Source organism: Ochotona curzoniae, unplaced genomic scaffold (genome assembly GCF_017591425.1).
Source record: "Ochotona curzoniae isolate NIBS_2020 unplaced genomic scaffold, NIBS_Ocur_1.0 scaffold_2453, whole genome shotgun sequence".
In the NCBI taxonomy this organism is placed as follows: Eukaryota; Metazoa; Chordata; class Mammalia; order Lagomorpha; family Ochotonidae; genus Ochotona; species Ochotona curzoniae.
Genome location: NW_024467094.1, coordinates 31,339,086 through 31,356,393, shown reverse-complemented (window position 1 = coordinate 31,356,393; position 17,308 = coordinate 31,339,086). Strand labels below are relative to the sequence as shown.

At 43.9% G+C, this 17,308-nt stretch overlaps 2 long non-coding RNA genes across 2 annotated transcripts in view; both read right to left on the bottom strand.

The window, feature by feature from the left end:
* LOC121169755 overlaps positions 1-17,308 on the bottom strand; it is a 47,821-nt gene that overhangs the window by 7,651 nt on the left and 22,862 nt on the right. The window lies entirely within an intron of this gene.
* LOC121169754 lies at positions 238-3,387 on the bottom strand. Its single transcript, XR_005885911.1, has 2 exons — positions 2,552-3,387; positions 238-309 (listed from the first exon to the last, which is right to left on the bottom strand). It is a non-coding gene; the product is annotated as an uncharacterized LOC121169754 (long non-coding RNA).

The following is a 17,308-nucleotide window of genomic DNA, read 5'->3' as shown; positions in this document are numbered from 1 at the left end:
TGGATTGCTTTTTAAGTAACCAAGGATCTATCTCCTTGTGGACTTGAAAAGAGCAGTTTAATGAATGATAACACTGAGTCATCTAGATTGCTCCCTGAGAATTAAGGCAGTGGTTAACTTAGTGCACTGATAACATCGCTTTTCTCATTCAAGTCTACTTGCTCATTTGTAGAGTCTGGAATATCAAGGTTGCATCTCTCTGAAGTGTCCATCTCTGGATCAATAATTAACTCTGTGCTGGTGTTCCACTTCCAGGCCTGCAACATCTCAGCAATGTCCCTTTGGGATTCCCCACAGATGCTTCTTCAACTGTCAGAAAGGAAGAGAATGCTTTTGTTAACAGGAAACTGACAGTCTTTGTACAATCATGTATTGCCAGCAGTTAAGTTAGGAGTCACCAATATACGGATACCAAATAGGAAGAAAAATTAACCCAGACTTAAGCTTATGAAATGGCAGCAACACAAGAGAGGAAAAAGTAATCTTTTAAGAGTGTCCTCAGAGGAGTCCCGAGTATGAAAAAGCAGTCGCTGTTTAGGTTTATTCCATTGGTTCCCTAGTGGCCAACCCCAAGACCTGACCCACTTGTCTACTGACAGGCACTGTATCCTACTCTGGCCTGGCCTGGCCTGCTCCCAACCATGGTCCTCATGCCCAGCAGCCGGGACTGCATCTTAATAGGGGAGTTCCCCTAGTTCCCCAGTCAGACCAACACTCAGTCACAGATCTTATGCACATTGGTGGGTGTTTGGTTCAGCCTGATTTGGCTCACTTCTGTTCTCAACATTAGCCAGCAGTTACTGCAGCCTTGCCAGCCCAGCTCAAATCCTGGCTGCAGTTTGTACCAGCCCTGGCTGTTGAGGGCATTTGCAGAATGAACCAGCGGATGCAAGATCTGTCTCTGTTGCTCTGCTTCTCAATGAACAAATATTAAAAATTATTTTACATACCAGAGTTATTAGTATATTACATATAAAGTACAAGCCTTCCTTTAGCTCAGGGCATTAACTAGATGTTAAAGGCAGGGGCTATATAAAGCTTACCCCAAGAGACTCATACCTTTGGGGTCAGTGTTGTGGCACAGTGCATTAAGCCGCTGCTTGTGAAGCCAGCATTCTTTTCGGAACACAGGTTCAAGTCCCAGCTGCTCCATTTCCAATCCAGATTCTGTTAATGTACTTGGAAAAGTAGTGGATAATGGCCCAGAACATTTGTCCATGACACCATTTGGGAGATCTGGAGAGAGTTCTAGGTTCCTGGCTTCTATCTGGACCAGCCCCAGCCATGGTGGCCTCTAGGGGAGTAAACCAGTGAATGGAAGCTCTCTATCACTTAGCTTTTTACATAAATAAATCTTGAAAGAAGCAAACCAAAAAAATCTATACCCTTGAGCAGTCAGTCCATGCAGCCCTTGCTGGAAGACTGAGCCGGCTCAGGGCTCTGCTCCAACTCCAGAGGAGCAGAGGCTTGGGATGGGGAAGGGGCTTGGGTTGCATGGCTTGTGGCCTTGGGCCCGCTTGGTGGTGGGCGCTGGATCCATGAGCCCCAGTGGTTGGGGGTTCTGGCTTGACCCAAGTCATCTGACTCAAGTTCATGAGCCCATCTAGGAAAACTGGTCCTCCTCAGTACAGAGGATGCAGTGTTGGATGGCAGACCATGGTACACATGGAGGACTTGGTTGCTCATTAGGGCCTGCAAAGGACATCTGGTACCACAGCAGAGAATGGAGAACAGATCATATGGACAATTACCCCAGCCAAATGATGACAGCAAATATCTGGGAGAAAGAGACTATAAGGTTGATTATGTCAGCCATTGGAAGGGTTTTCTCATCCATAGATTGGCAAGATTGGCAGTATTTCTGAACTATTGCATCCACCTGGGCAGAGCCTTCAGAGCGTGCACCACATTGTGACCTTGGGTTATCAGGTGGCCCTTCCCCATCCTTGGGTGCTGGGGTGGTAGGGAGGCTGAGTATGGCCTATCCCCTTATCTCTCCCCTCTCCCCAGAAATGGGAAGAAGAAATAAAAAGCTTGGAAACAATGATCACACCTACTTCTCCCTAACTCTAGATCCTTCCCACCCTGACTGACTATGTAAACATCATCTAAAATAAAAGAAAATAAGAATAATTACTAATAATACTAATACTTAATGGCAAGATCAGGATTTTAAAAAGAAAATCAGCTCAGCTCTGGCCATTGTGGCCACTTGGAGAATGAACTGTTGGATGGAAGATCTTTCTGTTTCTCTCTGTGGGTCAGACTTTCCAATAAAAATAAATCTTAGAAACAAGCAAACAAAAGAGGCATCACAACAACTTGACCCCACAGGACAGCAGGAGGCAGAGTGTGTGCAAGAAGCGCAAGAGACACAACAGCTCAGGGCTGAGGCAAAGGGAGGACAAGATGGTGAGAGCCAACAGTCCTCTGGGCCCAGCACCACGTGTCCCTGTTATTACACCTGTCTACCAGCAAGGAAGTATAGCAGCCATCGCTCTTAGTTGCCGGCAAAGCATCAGGAGTGTTGTAGCAAAATGAAAACACCTACCAGTGGTTTTGAAGCCAAGAGCAACCAGAGAGGTGGTGACGTCACACACTGATTCTACGTCACACTCCACAGTCCACAGGCCTGTTGGTACACTTCTAGTTGGGTGCTGGTCCCTGCAGCCACTGTCTGCTTTTCAGACCGAGGAAGCCTCTGTAAGTGACCAGACTCAAACAATCCAAACAGTCCGAGCCTGAATTGGACACACAAAGTCAGTTTATCAATAACAAAAACCAATGAAGTGCAGGGCCCACAAGCTTCACACTGGTACTTCCACCCTATAGGCAGACCCACATGAAGTCAGAACTTTCTCAGAGGGCACCTGAACATACCTCAAAGTCGCACAAAAGCAGTAAGCTTCAACAGGCAGCGCCCTGGAGAGCAATGCAACTGGGGACCAGCCCCCTCCCGTGCCTGGGGAGGCTTTTCTGCTTTTCGCTGCTGCATCCCACCTCAAAGCTCAGCTCACTGCGCTCCTCTGCTCTGTGCCCTGGTCAGCCCCAGAAGCAACAGAGCAATCCTAGCTCCTTCCTGTCCAAGTTGAGGTGGGGCACAGGTCACTGAGATAAGGCCTCCCCCAGAGCCTTCTCTCACTGAAGGCAAACACAGGTGGGGGTTACTGTGGCCCGGGGTGCTTGGCTGGCACTGAAGGCAGAGGATACCCGGGAGGCCTCACTTTTAATCAGATTGGGTGAGCATACCAGGAACTCAAGCTGCAAGAGTTAGGGGGCAGCTGAGCAAACACTTAGGGCCCAGAAGTGCTCAGGGCCTTATTCAAATATTTTTTAAAAAATATTTGAGAGGGCCTGGCGCGGTGGCACAGTGGTTAAGGTCCTCGCCTTGCATGCCCAGGATCCCATATGGGCGCCGGTTCTATCCCGGCGGCCCCACTTCCCTTCCAGCTCCCTGCCTGTGGCCCGGAAAAGCAGTTGAGGACGGCCCAAAGCTTTGGGACCCTGCACCCGTGTGGGAGACCCAGAAGAGGCTCCTGGCTTCGGATCGGCATAGCATCCGTTGACGTCACTTGGGTAGTGAATCATCGGACGGAAAATCTTCCTCTCTGTCTCTCCTCTCTGTATATCTGCCTTTCCAATAAAAAAATAATAAAAATAAATCTTAAAAAAAATATTTGAGAAATACTGAAAACTAATACAAGTATAACCGTTTCTTCAACAGAAACATTGTCAATGCAATGAAATATTGCACGGAATATATTGAAGCAAAATGTCTTCCTGAGTTTTTCCCTTCAATTTCTCTGTGGTATTTTTTTTTTTAGATACAGTTTTAATGCCAACACAACTCACGATTTTACTTTTAAAATGAATATTATCGCATTGTTTTTGCATATCTTGTGGGACAGAAAAGGTAGTTACTGATTCCCGTCTCAGAAGTAAAGACAGTGGTTGGTTTTTGCTTTCCAATGGCCCCACACTCAGACCTTCCCACAGCTAAACCAGAAGGGGAAGTGGGCACACTGTGCGGTACACACACGCACACACACACACTCGACCACTCTCCCTCCCCCTGCACTCACCACTCACCAGCATAAAGGAATCCAGCTCCATCACCCAGATATGTGTACAACCTTATCAAGTGCATTGCCAGTTACCTTTAAATTATAAATCTAAACCAAACCAGGAAATTAAAAAAAGAATAAATCTGGGAGCACACACAATGGCTGGTAAAACTCCTACAACGACTTCTGGGAGAGGGTTTCTCTCTCCTTGGGCCAAGGGACCCACAACCTTTTAATAATACAAGAATCCAAACCGGATTTATCTATGCAAAGTGAAGGCAGGAAAGTGGGCAGCCACGAAATTTATAAAAGCTCTTCTTCCATCTCAACCCCTGGGAAACCAAAATTATGAGTTAAAAAAGCAAAACATGAAAACTGCAACATGCTGTCCAACAAAAAAGGGGCAAACCACTAAACGCATGAACCCTAGACACAAGCGCAGCACTACCACCCTGTCTGGCTGCGTGCTGGAGGCCCCAGCTCCTGGCCCTGACCCTGGTGCCAGTGCGCCGCCCAGCTGGGCACTTCCCAGTAGGACGTCTGGGGCAGGCACAAGTGGGCGCCATCAGGAGACACTTGGAGCGAGGGGCAGAACTTCAAGGGCACTCCGCGCAGTGCCTTCTGCCATGTCCTCGCCCCTCCTGCGTCCACAGGGATCCTCGCCCCAGTCCACAGGGTCCGACTCTAATGGAGCACAGTGATGCTCAGATAAAGTATGTAAGGGCTGGGAGGTAGATGTTTTCCAAGACTTGGGGTAAGACTACTAAGTTACTAAGAAAGGGGTGGTCATTGTAATGGGTCACAATGAAGGAGTTGGGGAGAGGTAGGGAGTTTGGGATCAAACTGTGGGGAGCTGGGCAGGGATAACAAGGCCAAGCCAGAGACAGGGACACCAGAAATGGGGGATCTTGGGCACATCCTGCATAAGGCTTTCAGGTTGCCAGAGCAATGAGTGGCAAGGGTAAGGTTGCCAGGAGACTAAGATAGGGTCATGAGAGCAGCAGTCTTCACTCATGACCGCTGGCATGGTGATGGGATAAGGCAGAGAGAGGGTCACGAGTGGGAGCAGCTGTCTAGGCCAGCAGCGGTGGGGTGGGAGCAAGCTGAGGGGCAGAGCTGAGGCGCGGGCAAGGACGGGTGAGGGCTCCGAGGGCGACAGACTCACTCCAGCACCAGCGCTGCAGAATCACGGGGAGGGCTGCAGGCCCGGCAAACTGCAGCTCCTGCACTGCGCTCCTTGCTCCCGGTGCCGACTCACCTAGGGGAGCAGGCACAATAGCAGGGAGCACTTTCGGCCGCGGTGCTCCTCGGCTCCCAACTGACGCCCTCGGCGCCTAACGGCCCAAGGAACCCGAGCCGCCAACGGCTCTCCTTGCGCCAACTCCCGGAAGTAGGTGAGCGGAACCCGGGCGCGAGACCTGGGGATTCGGCCAAGGCGCCCTTCCTCGCTCAGGTCAACCCTCGCGCGCTGGGTCCATAGAAGGATCCCGGGAGAGGAAGCTCGAGGCCGCGTGCCCTCCCCTCCCCTCTGGCTGCGGGAAAAGCGGCCGCGGGCGCCGGTGCTGGCGCAGCCCTGGCAGGCATCGGGCATCGCCACCCTCCGGGTGACTGAGGATCCAGCCGGCCCCAGAGACGCTCTGCTGCCAGCTCTGCGCCCTGGGAGCGGGGACCCGGAGCGGGCGGGTTCCGCGCATGCAAGGCGAGGGCTTTAGCTGCTAGGCCACGGGGAAAATATTTTCAAAACATTCTTCACTTGCCAGAGCATCTACACATTGACAAGCGTCTTCACTTGCCAGAGCTACAGAGCCTCTGAACTCAGCCGCACCGGAATCGGATTTATATAACGTTTGGGGGACACGCTATCTGGGGAAGGCCGGGAGAAAATTACGAGGGTTCTGTTCTCTTGCCAAGATCATCTAACTGCAGGGTGCAGGTGAGAAAATAACCGAAGAAACAAAAACCGAGTATCTTTTTCAAAGGGAACAGTTGGAAAAGTAGTGGGCCAGTCTTGGAGCTGCGGAAGACAAAGTTGAAGCGGACCCAGGAGTGAAGCCAGCAGCTGCAGCGGTGGAGAAGCCCATGCCTAGGGCACCCCGTGCCGGCCGCGTGAGGTGACAGACCCTCATGATGCGCGGCCGCAGCGCAGCCCAGTGGGCATGGAGACCGCGCTGAGTTCGGGCCCTGCCTGCGGCCCAGAGCCGGCCGGGGCGGCCGCCGCGCCAGTGGGCGGAGCGTCGGGCCAGGTCATGTGACCGTGGGGCGGGGCCACGCGGCGCGGAGCCCCGGCCTAGCGAGCCCTTCAGGACTGAGGGGCGCAGGCCGCCAGGGACCGGTGAACTCTGAGGACCCACAGACTGCTCAAGGGATTCAGGAGGCAAGAAGTGGGACCTTTAGGGGACAGCGCTGGGGAGGCGAGACCTGCTGAAGCAACGAGAGGGAAGAGTGTCTGGGCCAGGGGCGGAAAATGGAACGTGCTGTAAGAGAGTCCGTGTAGGAAGGTTCCAGAAAGGAACAGAGGTGACTTCGCAGCCCCCTCAACTAAAGCATCTGTCACTCCGAGTATTTCCCTCTTGTGGGGCAGCTGCTGTTTCCCTGTCCAGCTACTTTGTTCCTTATTAAGTTGTTGGCTTCATCAAGGGGGACCTGTGGGACTTCTCCTCGCCTCGAGAGTTCTTTCTTGGGTGGACGTTGTCTCTATTTTCTAAGCAGTGCACATGGCAGTGGTTCGTACTTGATGAACATTAATGAATGGCAACAGAGCGGTTGATGGGCATCTGTGGCCCCTATTGGGAGAAGTGTGTAGCTTGGGAGTGGGGTACCCCGAGAGAGAGAAGTTCTCTTCCGAGGGATGTCACACATGATCACCCTCCACGAAGACTTTTTCTCATCATAGCCCTCCAAGGCCCCATCCAATCACTATCATATTTCTTTGTTTTCCTTTGAGCGGAATTCCTTGAAAGTCTACTCTGTTTCTGGTTTTTAGAAAAAGTTAATTTGTTTGAAAGGCAGAGTGTACAGAGTGAAGAGAGAGAGAGAGAGAGATCCATCTGCTGGTTTTCCATTCCCTAAATGGTGGCACTCGTTGGAGCCAGGATCTTCTGGGTCTCCCAGGGACCCAAGAATTGGACCATGGTCTGCTAGTTTCCCACACACATTAGCAGGGAGCTGGAATGGAAGGGCAGCAGTCCTGCCAGGGCCCCTTCTGAGATGCCTGCCTTGCAAGCATGGCTTTATTGTTATGCCACAATACCACCCAGACTGTTTCCGATTTTAGTTCCTTCCTCTTAAATCCACTCCAAGGACATTTTCTTCTTTCCTTACTGCCCACAGGACTTCTCACAAAGTATCCAGTGCTGTCCTTGTGGCAGAGCCTCAGGAGTTGGTACTTACCTTCTGGACTTAACACATTTATGAACACTTGCTTCACCTGGCATCTGATTTGCCTCTTCACAGTAACCACAGTGGTTCAGTATCTTTGTTTTGCTCTTCTTGCTGGTTGAAATGCTTTTTCCGGACGATATTCATCAGTCCTATTTCAGTTCCTTAAAATCTGTCCTCAAAAGTCTCCTCAGATATGTCTTCCTTGGCCAAACTTTTTATTCCCAGCATCTCTTTTCTGAGCCCACACTTCATATTTCCCTTCTGTTGTTTTTTTTTTTTTTCACTTCACTACTTGTCACACATAATATACAACTTTTTCTTTTTTTAAAAAATATTTTTGTTTCAAAGGCATATTTTACAGAGAGGCTAGAAATGGAAGGAGGGAGAAGTATTCCATACACTGGCTCAGTCCCAGAACGAGCACAGTGGCCAGAGCTGGGCTGATCTGAAGCTGGGATTCAGGGGCTTCTTCCTGGTTTTCCATGTGGATGCAGGGGCCCAAGCACTAGAGCCATCCTCCACTGCTTTCCCAGGCACATTATCAGGGAGCTGGATCAGAAGTGGAGCAGCTGGAACTTGAACCTGTACACATATGGGATGCTGCACTAACAAGTGGAGGATTAGCCTGATAAACCAACATGCCAGCCCCTTTCTTTCTAATCTTTTTGTTTGTTTGTTTGTTTAAAAGTGACAGAGAAGGGGAGAGAGAGATATCATCTGTGTGCTGGTTCACTCCGCAAACGCCTGCCATAGTGGGCGTTGGGCCAGATCAAAGCCAACAGTCAAGAGGTCCATCCAAGTACCCCACGTGGGTGGCAGGGACTCAAGTTCCTGAGCCATCCTCTGCTGTTTCCCAAGTGTGGAGTAGGAAGCTGGATTGAAAGTGAAGGTGGAACTCAGTGCCTCACACTCCAGTGTGGGATGTGTTACCTGAACTCTGAGTACCACGACTCTTGACCCTTGTTTTTCTATTTTATTGTCTGTCTCAGACTAAAATGTAAGCTGCAAGACGGCATGACTTTTCTTCCCCGCCGTGCATTTTTTTATCCTATACTGCCCAGTAACCGTGCAATACACAGATAAAAAAAAATTATGGTTGGAGGATGAGGGGACAGCCCAATTTCATAGTTCCTTTTATTTCCCTTGGTTTATTCATACAAGTTCACAAATGTATCATATTGATTGAAAGAGTTAAAAAAACACTTCTATCGTCAGTTAAGGGTAAAAGACTTCTCACGTTGCTTCCTCCTCTGGAGAAGCTTGTGCGATGTATGATTCATCCAAGAAGTTAAGGCCTACTGACTTTCTGATATTCAGATCATTAAATTATGAAGTTAGGTTTTCCTGTCAAGATTTATCCCGAGTCATGCCTAGTCTGCTTAATTATCTTAATGATTTTAGAACTTTAGATAAGTAGTTTATCGTCTTCTCTCCCCCCATACACATTCCTTTTCTCCTTTCCTTTTTTCCCTTCCATCATATGTATGTACCATTTTTACCTGATAATATAAGAAATAATTTTCAGAATGGCAAGTTACCAGTCTCAGAAATTTAGGCTGTAGTATATGTAAGAGTAATATGTGTAAAACTTAAGATACAAGGCAAACAATTAATGTCAGCTGAAGCACAACACTAAGGCTAGTGAAGACAGTAGTGTGATGTTGAGTAGTTTAGCTAGAAAGATTGACTTGATTAGAGAAGGTTTAGACAGGCTACAGAGTGGGTCGTGTGAGAGGCATATATAGATTTCTAATGTCTCCTGAGACTCTTTTTTAATGTGAATTCTTTTTATTTTTAAGATATTTTGAATTCCAGAGTGGTGGGCCTCTGTTCAAAGTACTCATATTTCATAACTAAGAACAAATAATTTTCAAATAAAACTACTTAATAAGCATATTACTACTTAGTTACACTTCACATTATGAAAGATTGATAATTATGACACTGATCACTAGCCATGCAGTGTGGCATATATAACTAGTAATGCAATAAAATGTAAATGAATTTTAGGAATTTCTGAGAGTGATGGTTATTCTGTTTGTAGAATGTGAAAGTTTGGTTTAAAATGAAGGTAAAACATCTTTTGTTTGCAATTCTGTTTTTCTGAGAGGCAGTGTTGTAGGTAAATGTGAAGATGGTGGGCTTTTAGAATTTGGGTACCTGAATTCAAGGTCTGACTGCTATTTGCTGTCTGTACCGATCTTGGGAGGCTTGATCTCTTTAAGTCTTTATTTTGCTCATCTAACAAATAGAGATAGTGATAATTCCTTAAAGGATCGTTACAAAGAATACAAATCGCTCATGTCAGAGTATTGTGACGTTCAGCATGCAGTGAGCATTCAGTCACATGAGAATTACTGTTGTTTCAGCAGCTCTGCTTTTAGTGTTTATTTGAATAAATGTTTAATTTTTCCTTTTATATTATTTGAAATTGCATTTTTTTCTACTTCTTATACCATAAAAAGTAAAGTTAAGGGTCTAGATGATTTCCTGTGATTTATGATCTACTGTTTGTTTTTGCTTAAACCCAGTAGTTGTATTGCTAAAGTTTGTTAAGTATTATAGTCCTGAGTGTTACATTAAAGAGAGAATGTTAGATAAGTAAATGAAATTACTTAAATCTTCTAAACATGACCTGCTTTTCCCTTGGTTTTTGTTTTTGTTTGTTTGTTTGTTTTTGTGGTAGGAAATTATGTCATCCTGTTGCTTATTTATGCTATTCATCAAGGCCTTTGAGTCCTCAAGGGCCAAATTTGCCTCTAAACAGAAAGATGGAAGCTAAACTGCATTTATTCTACCAGGTATTTATTAAAAAATGTGTTTTAAATATTTGCTTTTATTGTTTTGGATTATGTTATGTCTGTAATCAGTGAGTCCATTTGTAGAGCAATGCAGATATAAGGAACCTGCCTAATTAATAACTGAGATGACTTCTGAACTCCTTTAGTGGACATGCAGTAGGCTGTTAGTCTAGAAACCCCTGAAATACTGCATAAAGAATTTTCTGTGGTATATAATGAGAGTATTTTGGTGGGCAGTAGGTGCCTTGGTAAGTTTAGGAGACTAAAAAGTTCAAATTTTATGAGAGGTACATTATGTTTTCCACAAACTTTTGAAGTACCATTATATAAATCTATATAGATTAAAAAATTGCTCTTTTTACAACTAGTATTTTTTCATGTTTTTACTTAAACCAATTTTGAAGATGAATTATTTTTTGGTAAGGGCTTTTTTTTTTTTTTTTTTAATTTGAAGAGCAGTTATACACACACACCCCCCAGATGGCTGAAGCAGTTGCAGCAGGCCCTGGCTGAAGCTAGACGCTAAGAACTTCATCATTCTGTCATGTGGGTGTTTCCAAATCCTTTGGCCATTTTGCAATGTCTTGGGTCATTATCTTCCACTTTTCCAAGAACATTCACAGTAAGCTGGATTGGAAATGGAGCAGCTGGGACTTGAACCTGTGCTCCAGAAAGAATGCTGGCTTCACATGTGGTGGCTTAATGCACAGTGCCACAGCACTGACCTCAAAGGTATGAGTTTCTTGGGGTAAGATTTATGTAATATCTACATCACCTCATCCAGCATCTAGTTTAGGCCCTGAGCTAAATGAAGCATTATACTTTATATGTAACATACTAGTAACTCTGGCTTGTAAAAAACTTTTAATGTTTGTTTTTTAATAAAAGGCAGGGCAACAGAGAAATATTTTGTATCTGCTGAATCTTTGCTTAAATGCTCTCAACAGCCAGGGCTGGTACAAACTACAGCCAGGAGCCTAGAGCTCCTTCCAGATGAGTTGAGGGACCCAAGGACTTGAGCCATCATCTATTGCCTCTCAGGATACACTAGCAGGAAGTTGGATCAGTGGTGGAGGTACCAGAGCATGAACTGGCACTCAGATATGGATGTGGGTGTTCTGTTTGGCAATTTAATGTGCTGTACCATTTGCCTACCTCTAAAATAACATTTAAAATTGGGACCTGTTGAAGATGAGAAATTTTGTGCTTCAAAGATGCTATCAAGAAAGTGCAAAGATAACTCACAGAGTGAATGATTTGCATTCAGGTATGTGTTGAGAATCTAGTGTGCAGAATTCATGAGGAACTCAGGGTGGAATTGTGGCACCATAGGTTCAGCTGCTGCTTGGGATACCTGCTTGCTAGCCAACTTCCTGCTGAAGCTCCTGGAAAGCAGCAAATACTGTCTCGAATACGAAGTCCCTGCCCTCCACAGAGGAGGCTTAAATGTAGTTGTAGCCCCCTGGCTTTGGCCAAGCTCAGCCACAGCTGTTAGAGATGTTCAGGTTGGACAGTGCAGTATCAGGTGGAAGATCTCTCTGTCATTCTGCCTTTTATGAGTCTTTTTTAAAAAAGAACTCCCACAACTCCACAGTAAAAAGACAGACAATCCAGTTGTAAAAACAATAAAAGATTTGAATGTGTATTTTCCAAAGCAGATATGCAAATGACCCATAAGGGCCTACAAGGATGTTGTCATTAAACATTCAGGAATGCAAATCAGCATCACCAGTCAGGATGGCTATAATCAAGAATATGGCCATTTCTGGCCAGAATGTAAAACAGTGTGGTCACTTTGGCAAATAATTTCCCAATTTATCAGTTAAAATAGAGTTTTTATGTGGCCCAGAAATTCCACTTTTAGGTATATACCCAAGAGAACTGCAAACATGCCTGCACAGAAACTTTTGATTTAGAGATAAAAAGAGACAGAAAGATATTCCGTCCAATGGTTCAATCCCCAAGTGACCACAGTGGCCAGTGCTGAGCCAGCGTGGAGCCAGGAGCCTCTTCCAGGTCGCCTATACAGGTGCGGGATCCAAAGGCCTTGGGCTGTCCTCCACTGCTTTCCCAAGCCACAAGCAGGGAGCTGGATTGGAAGTGGAGCAGCTGAGACTTGAACTAGTACCCTGGATCCTGTCACATGCAAGGCAAGGCTTTAGCCATCATGCCAGGCCCTCTTGTAACCAAGAAATGGAAACAGCCTAAATGTCTATTCACTGATGAATAGATAAATATATCTTTGGAGTAGAGTATTATGTGGGGTCAATGCCAACCCCAGCTCCTGATTCCAGCTTTATGCTGATGTGGCCCTGAGAGGCTGCAGTAATGACTCAGGTAGTTCAGTTCCTGTTACCACATGAGAGACATAGAGTGAGCTCCTGGCTCCTGGCTTTGGACTGCTGGCTTTTGCAGGCCTTTGGGTGAGTTAACCAGTAGGTGAGAGACCTTCCACCCTTGTGTATCTTTCCCTCTTTCTCCATCTGTTTGCCTCTTAAGTACTTAAAAACAAAAAGGAATGGAGTACTAGTAAATGTATATGAACCTTAAGAATATTACAAGGTATGAATGAAACCAGAAACAAAAATTACATGTATTTTCTGTTCAAGTGAGATATCCAGAATGAACAGATCCATAAAAACAAAGTAGATTGGTGACCACAGTCACTCTCAAGCTCCCTCTCCCAGCTCATGGCAACCCCTAATACACAGTATCTATTAGGGGTGATGAGAGTAGAAAACTTGCAATCTTTCTCTGAACCATTTAAGTCAGTTTTTGTGATCCCTTTTCAGCCTTTTCCAAACAGTTAGATGAATTTGAGATATTTAAAATTAGGATTAAACAGCTGTTAGACTCTACTTCCAGACTACTGACAGACATTTTCTGATGTGTTTGTTTCCCATTTCATGAGTAATTTGAGTGTTCAGCACGATGCCAAATATTGAAGCTCCCAAGATGAATAAACTAGTTCTGCCCCTGAGCAGCAGCCCGAGTCCTGTGGACAGGAAACGGTGTGTCCATTTAAAAGATGAGGAAATCAGGGAAGTTAAGTCAGAGGAATGAGATGATGCAACAAGTCATGTCAGGGCCACGCCTGAGCCTCAAACCCTGGCTGCCAGGTCTAAAACTTTCTTAATGTCATCATGTTCCTATATTCTTGGTGTTTTTAAAATTGTTGTAAAGCACTTTTTTTTCCCTCTCAGTTTATCTATTCTGTGGGATCTTGATCATGCAAATGAGGTGTGAAGCCTCACCCCAGTACTAAGTTTATTGATCCTAACTCCTGTAGCTATAATTGGAACCTGTGTGGAACATTAGCACCTCGGGTGGAGGCTTAACCTCCTTATGCCTTGTCACCATCCTCAAATTATTTTGTGTAATATCCCTCTTTTCATTTTCTGTATGTGTGTACAAGTATTATCTATTTACACATATACATGTATGTAAACATAAAGATGTATCTATTTACTTGAAAGGCATTTAGAGAATGAGAGAGGTAGAGAGGGAGACAGAAACATCTTCCATCTGCTTGTTCATTCCCGAAATGCTTTCAATGGCCAGGGTTGTGCCAGACTGAAGCCAGGAAGCTAGAATTCCACCTGGATCTCCTTCATGAATGGCAGGGGCCCAAACACTAGAACCACCTTTCACTGCTGTTTCCAGGTGTGTTAGCAGGGAGCTTGATTGGAAGTGGAGCAGGTGGGACTTGAGCTGGTGCCAATCTGAGATGTTTGAATTATGGGCAATGGTTCAACCCACTGTGCCACTATACTGGTCTTCCCTTATATTTTTTCATGGATAAGTTGAGGCTATGTGTTTTTTTGCCAAAACACCACAAAGTAATTATTATGCGTATATCATGTTAAGAAGCTGAAGAAGTCCAAGTATATTTCTCTGGATTTTCTTTCTTTTCTTTTCTTTTCTTTTGGAGTTTGTAAACTGAAATCATGGTGGAATAAATATATGGGACGAGACAGTTGAACAGTAATCTATAACCGTTTTAAGGTGTATAGAACCTGGTTGTATATAAACTAAAATCGAAATGTTAATGAAGAAGTCACAGGATGTGGTTAAGAACTTGCATTTTTTTTTTAACATATTGGTTACTCAATACTATGTCCACTAATTCCAAAATGTTATAAATTGTTGCTGATATTATGTTGGGGCTTTTAATTGATCAGGATGATACTCTGCCGGCTCTACCTTCAGACCAGAAATGGTCTCCCCAAGAAGCCGTTGAACTTATGTGGACAATAAGATGCTGGACTCTATGCTTGGTATATGCTTACAATGAAAGAATCTCAACTGAACTTAACTGTGGCAATGCAGCAAGGTGGAGGAATCCACCATGGGGGGAGGGTTTGGGGAGGTGGAGAGAATCCCAGTACCTATAAAACTGTGCCACATAATGCAATGTAATTAATAAAAAGTAAATAAATTAAAAAAAAGTATGGGAAAGGGAAGTTATCTTTTTTCTTGGAATTCTGGGATTTAAACAATATATTTGATATTCTGGACTTGTTATTTATTTTAATGAGGCAAAAAACATTGTCTGGGTCTGGGTCAGTACAACAGGCTATTCTTCCAAACGTGCATTTATAGAGTTTACAGTATTTCAAGATGGTTTTGTGTTGGACACTAAGAGAATGGTTAAGTATAAAGCAAGATGCCATTGTTATAAAGAGAGAAAACATCAATTAGATAAAATTTGTCCTCTGGTTACCAGATAAAGATTTTAGGTACCAACTAGTGTTTTTGGAAAAATGTGAATTGTGTTGCTTAACAATCCCTCTTCATTTTGTGTATTTAGAAATGTCTGAGAACCTATGAGTGACTTCCAAGAGGGTTCCACTGCTGCCAAAGAACTTCAGCGTGTATTGCCTTCAAAAGGAGTTCCTTTATTTGATGAAAAGTCCCAGGAGAATGCAGTAGATGCAGCTAGAGATGGTGAGCGGCTGATCATGTTGACCTTTCTGATCAATTTAGATAGTTTTTCATCTTACTATCAATTTTAGAGTAATTTATCTCAATTTGGAATGGGTCAGAAAATGGCCATTCTAGAGAATATTCAGAATAACAGATACAAAAATGGAACTAAGTAGAAGGAGATTTGTGGGAGCTCTGACTTAGAGGATTGGCTTGGAAGGGGTACACGCTTCACAGGTCAGGATTGGTACGGTTGGGCTCTTTATCATTACTTGTAGCTGTGTCTTTAGGGTGGGATGGATGGGTAATAGGTGAAGTTGCAAATAGGTTCAGGTAATAACACCCTAATATCTAACAGGAATGTGATAAGCAGATATCCTCAGAATCCAAGAAAAAATACTTGGAGGGTACAAAATGTAGAGGAATTAGAGCTAGTGTTATCAAAGCAATCTATTGGCATCAAGATGTTAAATAGCATTTCCTAGTCACCAGCCTACATTCAAGGTAGAGTTTAAGTTTCTAGGAGCAGTTTTTGTATTGAAGATTTGTTTTATCAGTAACTAACATCTCTATAGAATTTCATCTGAAGTGAGGAAAGAAGTAACCTTTTGGGAAGATAATGTCTTAGGAGTAGCATTACAAATGAACCCCCAAAATCTGGGAATAATTTTTAACTAAGATAAATAGGAAAGGACATGTATTTAAATCAAAATATAAGATGACTTCAAAGTATGCATGGAAAAACTATAATTAAAAGATAAAATGATTTTGGTTCAAAAAATTTACAGTTTGTGCTTAGTTTTTCATAATAAGTTATGTGAACTTGCTGAGGAATAATTTGGAGGTATTATGAAAACTGTATATATTTCAAATTTTAAAATCTCTATATGAATATCTTTTAGCTTGATATTATCACAGGCATTTTGAAATGCCCTTATATATTCATGGAGCAAGTGCTAACAAAGTTATTGAGCCCTTACAATGCCTGTCAGAATTGTCATGGTCACGTAAGGTTTAAAATGATATTGAAGATTCCCTAACTTTTTCATGGTTCATCTGTATGGACACCTTTACTTTTCCCTGTGTCAATTATGAACTTATTACCTAGTTCAGTTCTTTGCCAGTAATAGATACAGAAAAATCAGAGACTGTGTTGCACTTATTTGCATAGTTCTTTCCACTCAGATATCCTCATTAATTGTTGAAATGAATGGATCTAAATTAGAAAGACTCAGAACACAGGATATAAAGGATAAACAATAGGATAAGTGAATGAAGGGTCAAATAATTTTATTCATAGTTGTATTAAAATGTGAATTGACCTTTTATATAAGAATTACAGCAGGTAGGTAGTCTGAACTCTATAGAAAATGGAGTGGTGAGGTAGATGACTTTGTGAGTACTGCCTCCAAGGAACAAGTATTCTTTAATATGATTGTAGGCAAGAAATTCAACTTAAGATGATTTGGAGGAAAGAACTGTTGCGTGGAGAAGAACTAGGCTCAACAGAACTAGGCTTGCCTTAGAACTGATGTTTAGAATCTCTGACTCTCAGGCAAGTCAGGGGCCAGCTTTAAAATTTTGCTTTTTTGGGATAAGAATAGGTAACTTAATTGTCTCATAGGGTTTTCATCTTGTTTTTACAAACTGAAAAAATGTTACCTGTACAGCAGCATCACTATGGACAATAATACTAATGAAAATGAGGGGATCAAAAAGTAATTAACACTGTGATAGGATTTATGAGTGACTTGGAATTTTAATTTTTATAAGGGACTTGCTTGAATGAGGTGCCAATTTGTCTTTGTTGTGTTAGAATATTTTTCAAACCACTGGGTACCTTGATGTCTTGGTGACACCTGCTTGAGACTGGTGGCAATATGTGCCACACTGGGTCCATTATGCCTGATGTTGGGCAAGTCTAGAGGCTTAGTGTGTGAGCACTAGCCACGAGTGATGTAGGTAGAGGACCTGGGCTTCATCAGATGCTGGGTCTGAAGGAGGTGGACCCAAGTCAAGATCCTAATTCTGTGTTACTGTGCAGTAGCTGCAGCCAGTGTGATGACAGTTGTCTTGAGACCTACCATTTCATTACTGACTCATGGTCAATAGCCGAAGATTATTAAGAGCATCAGA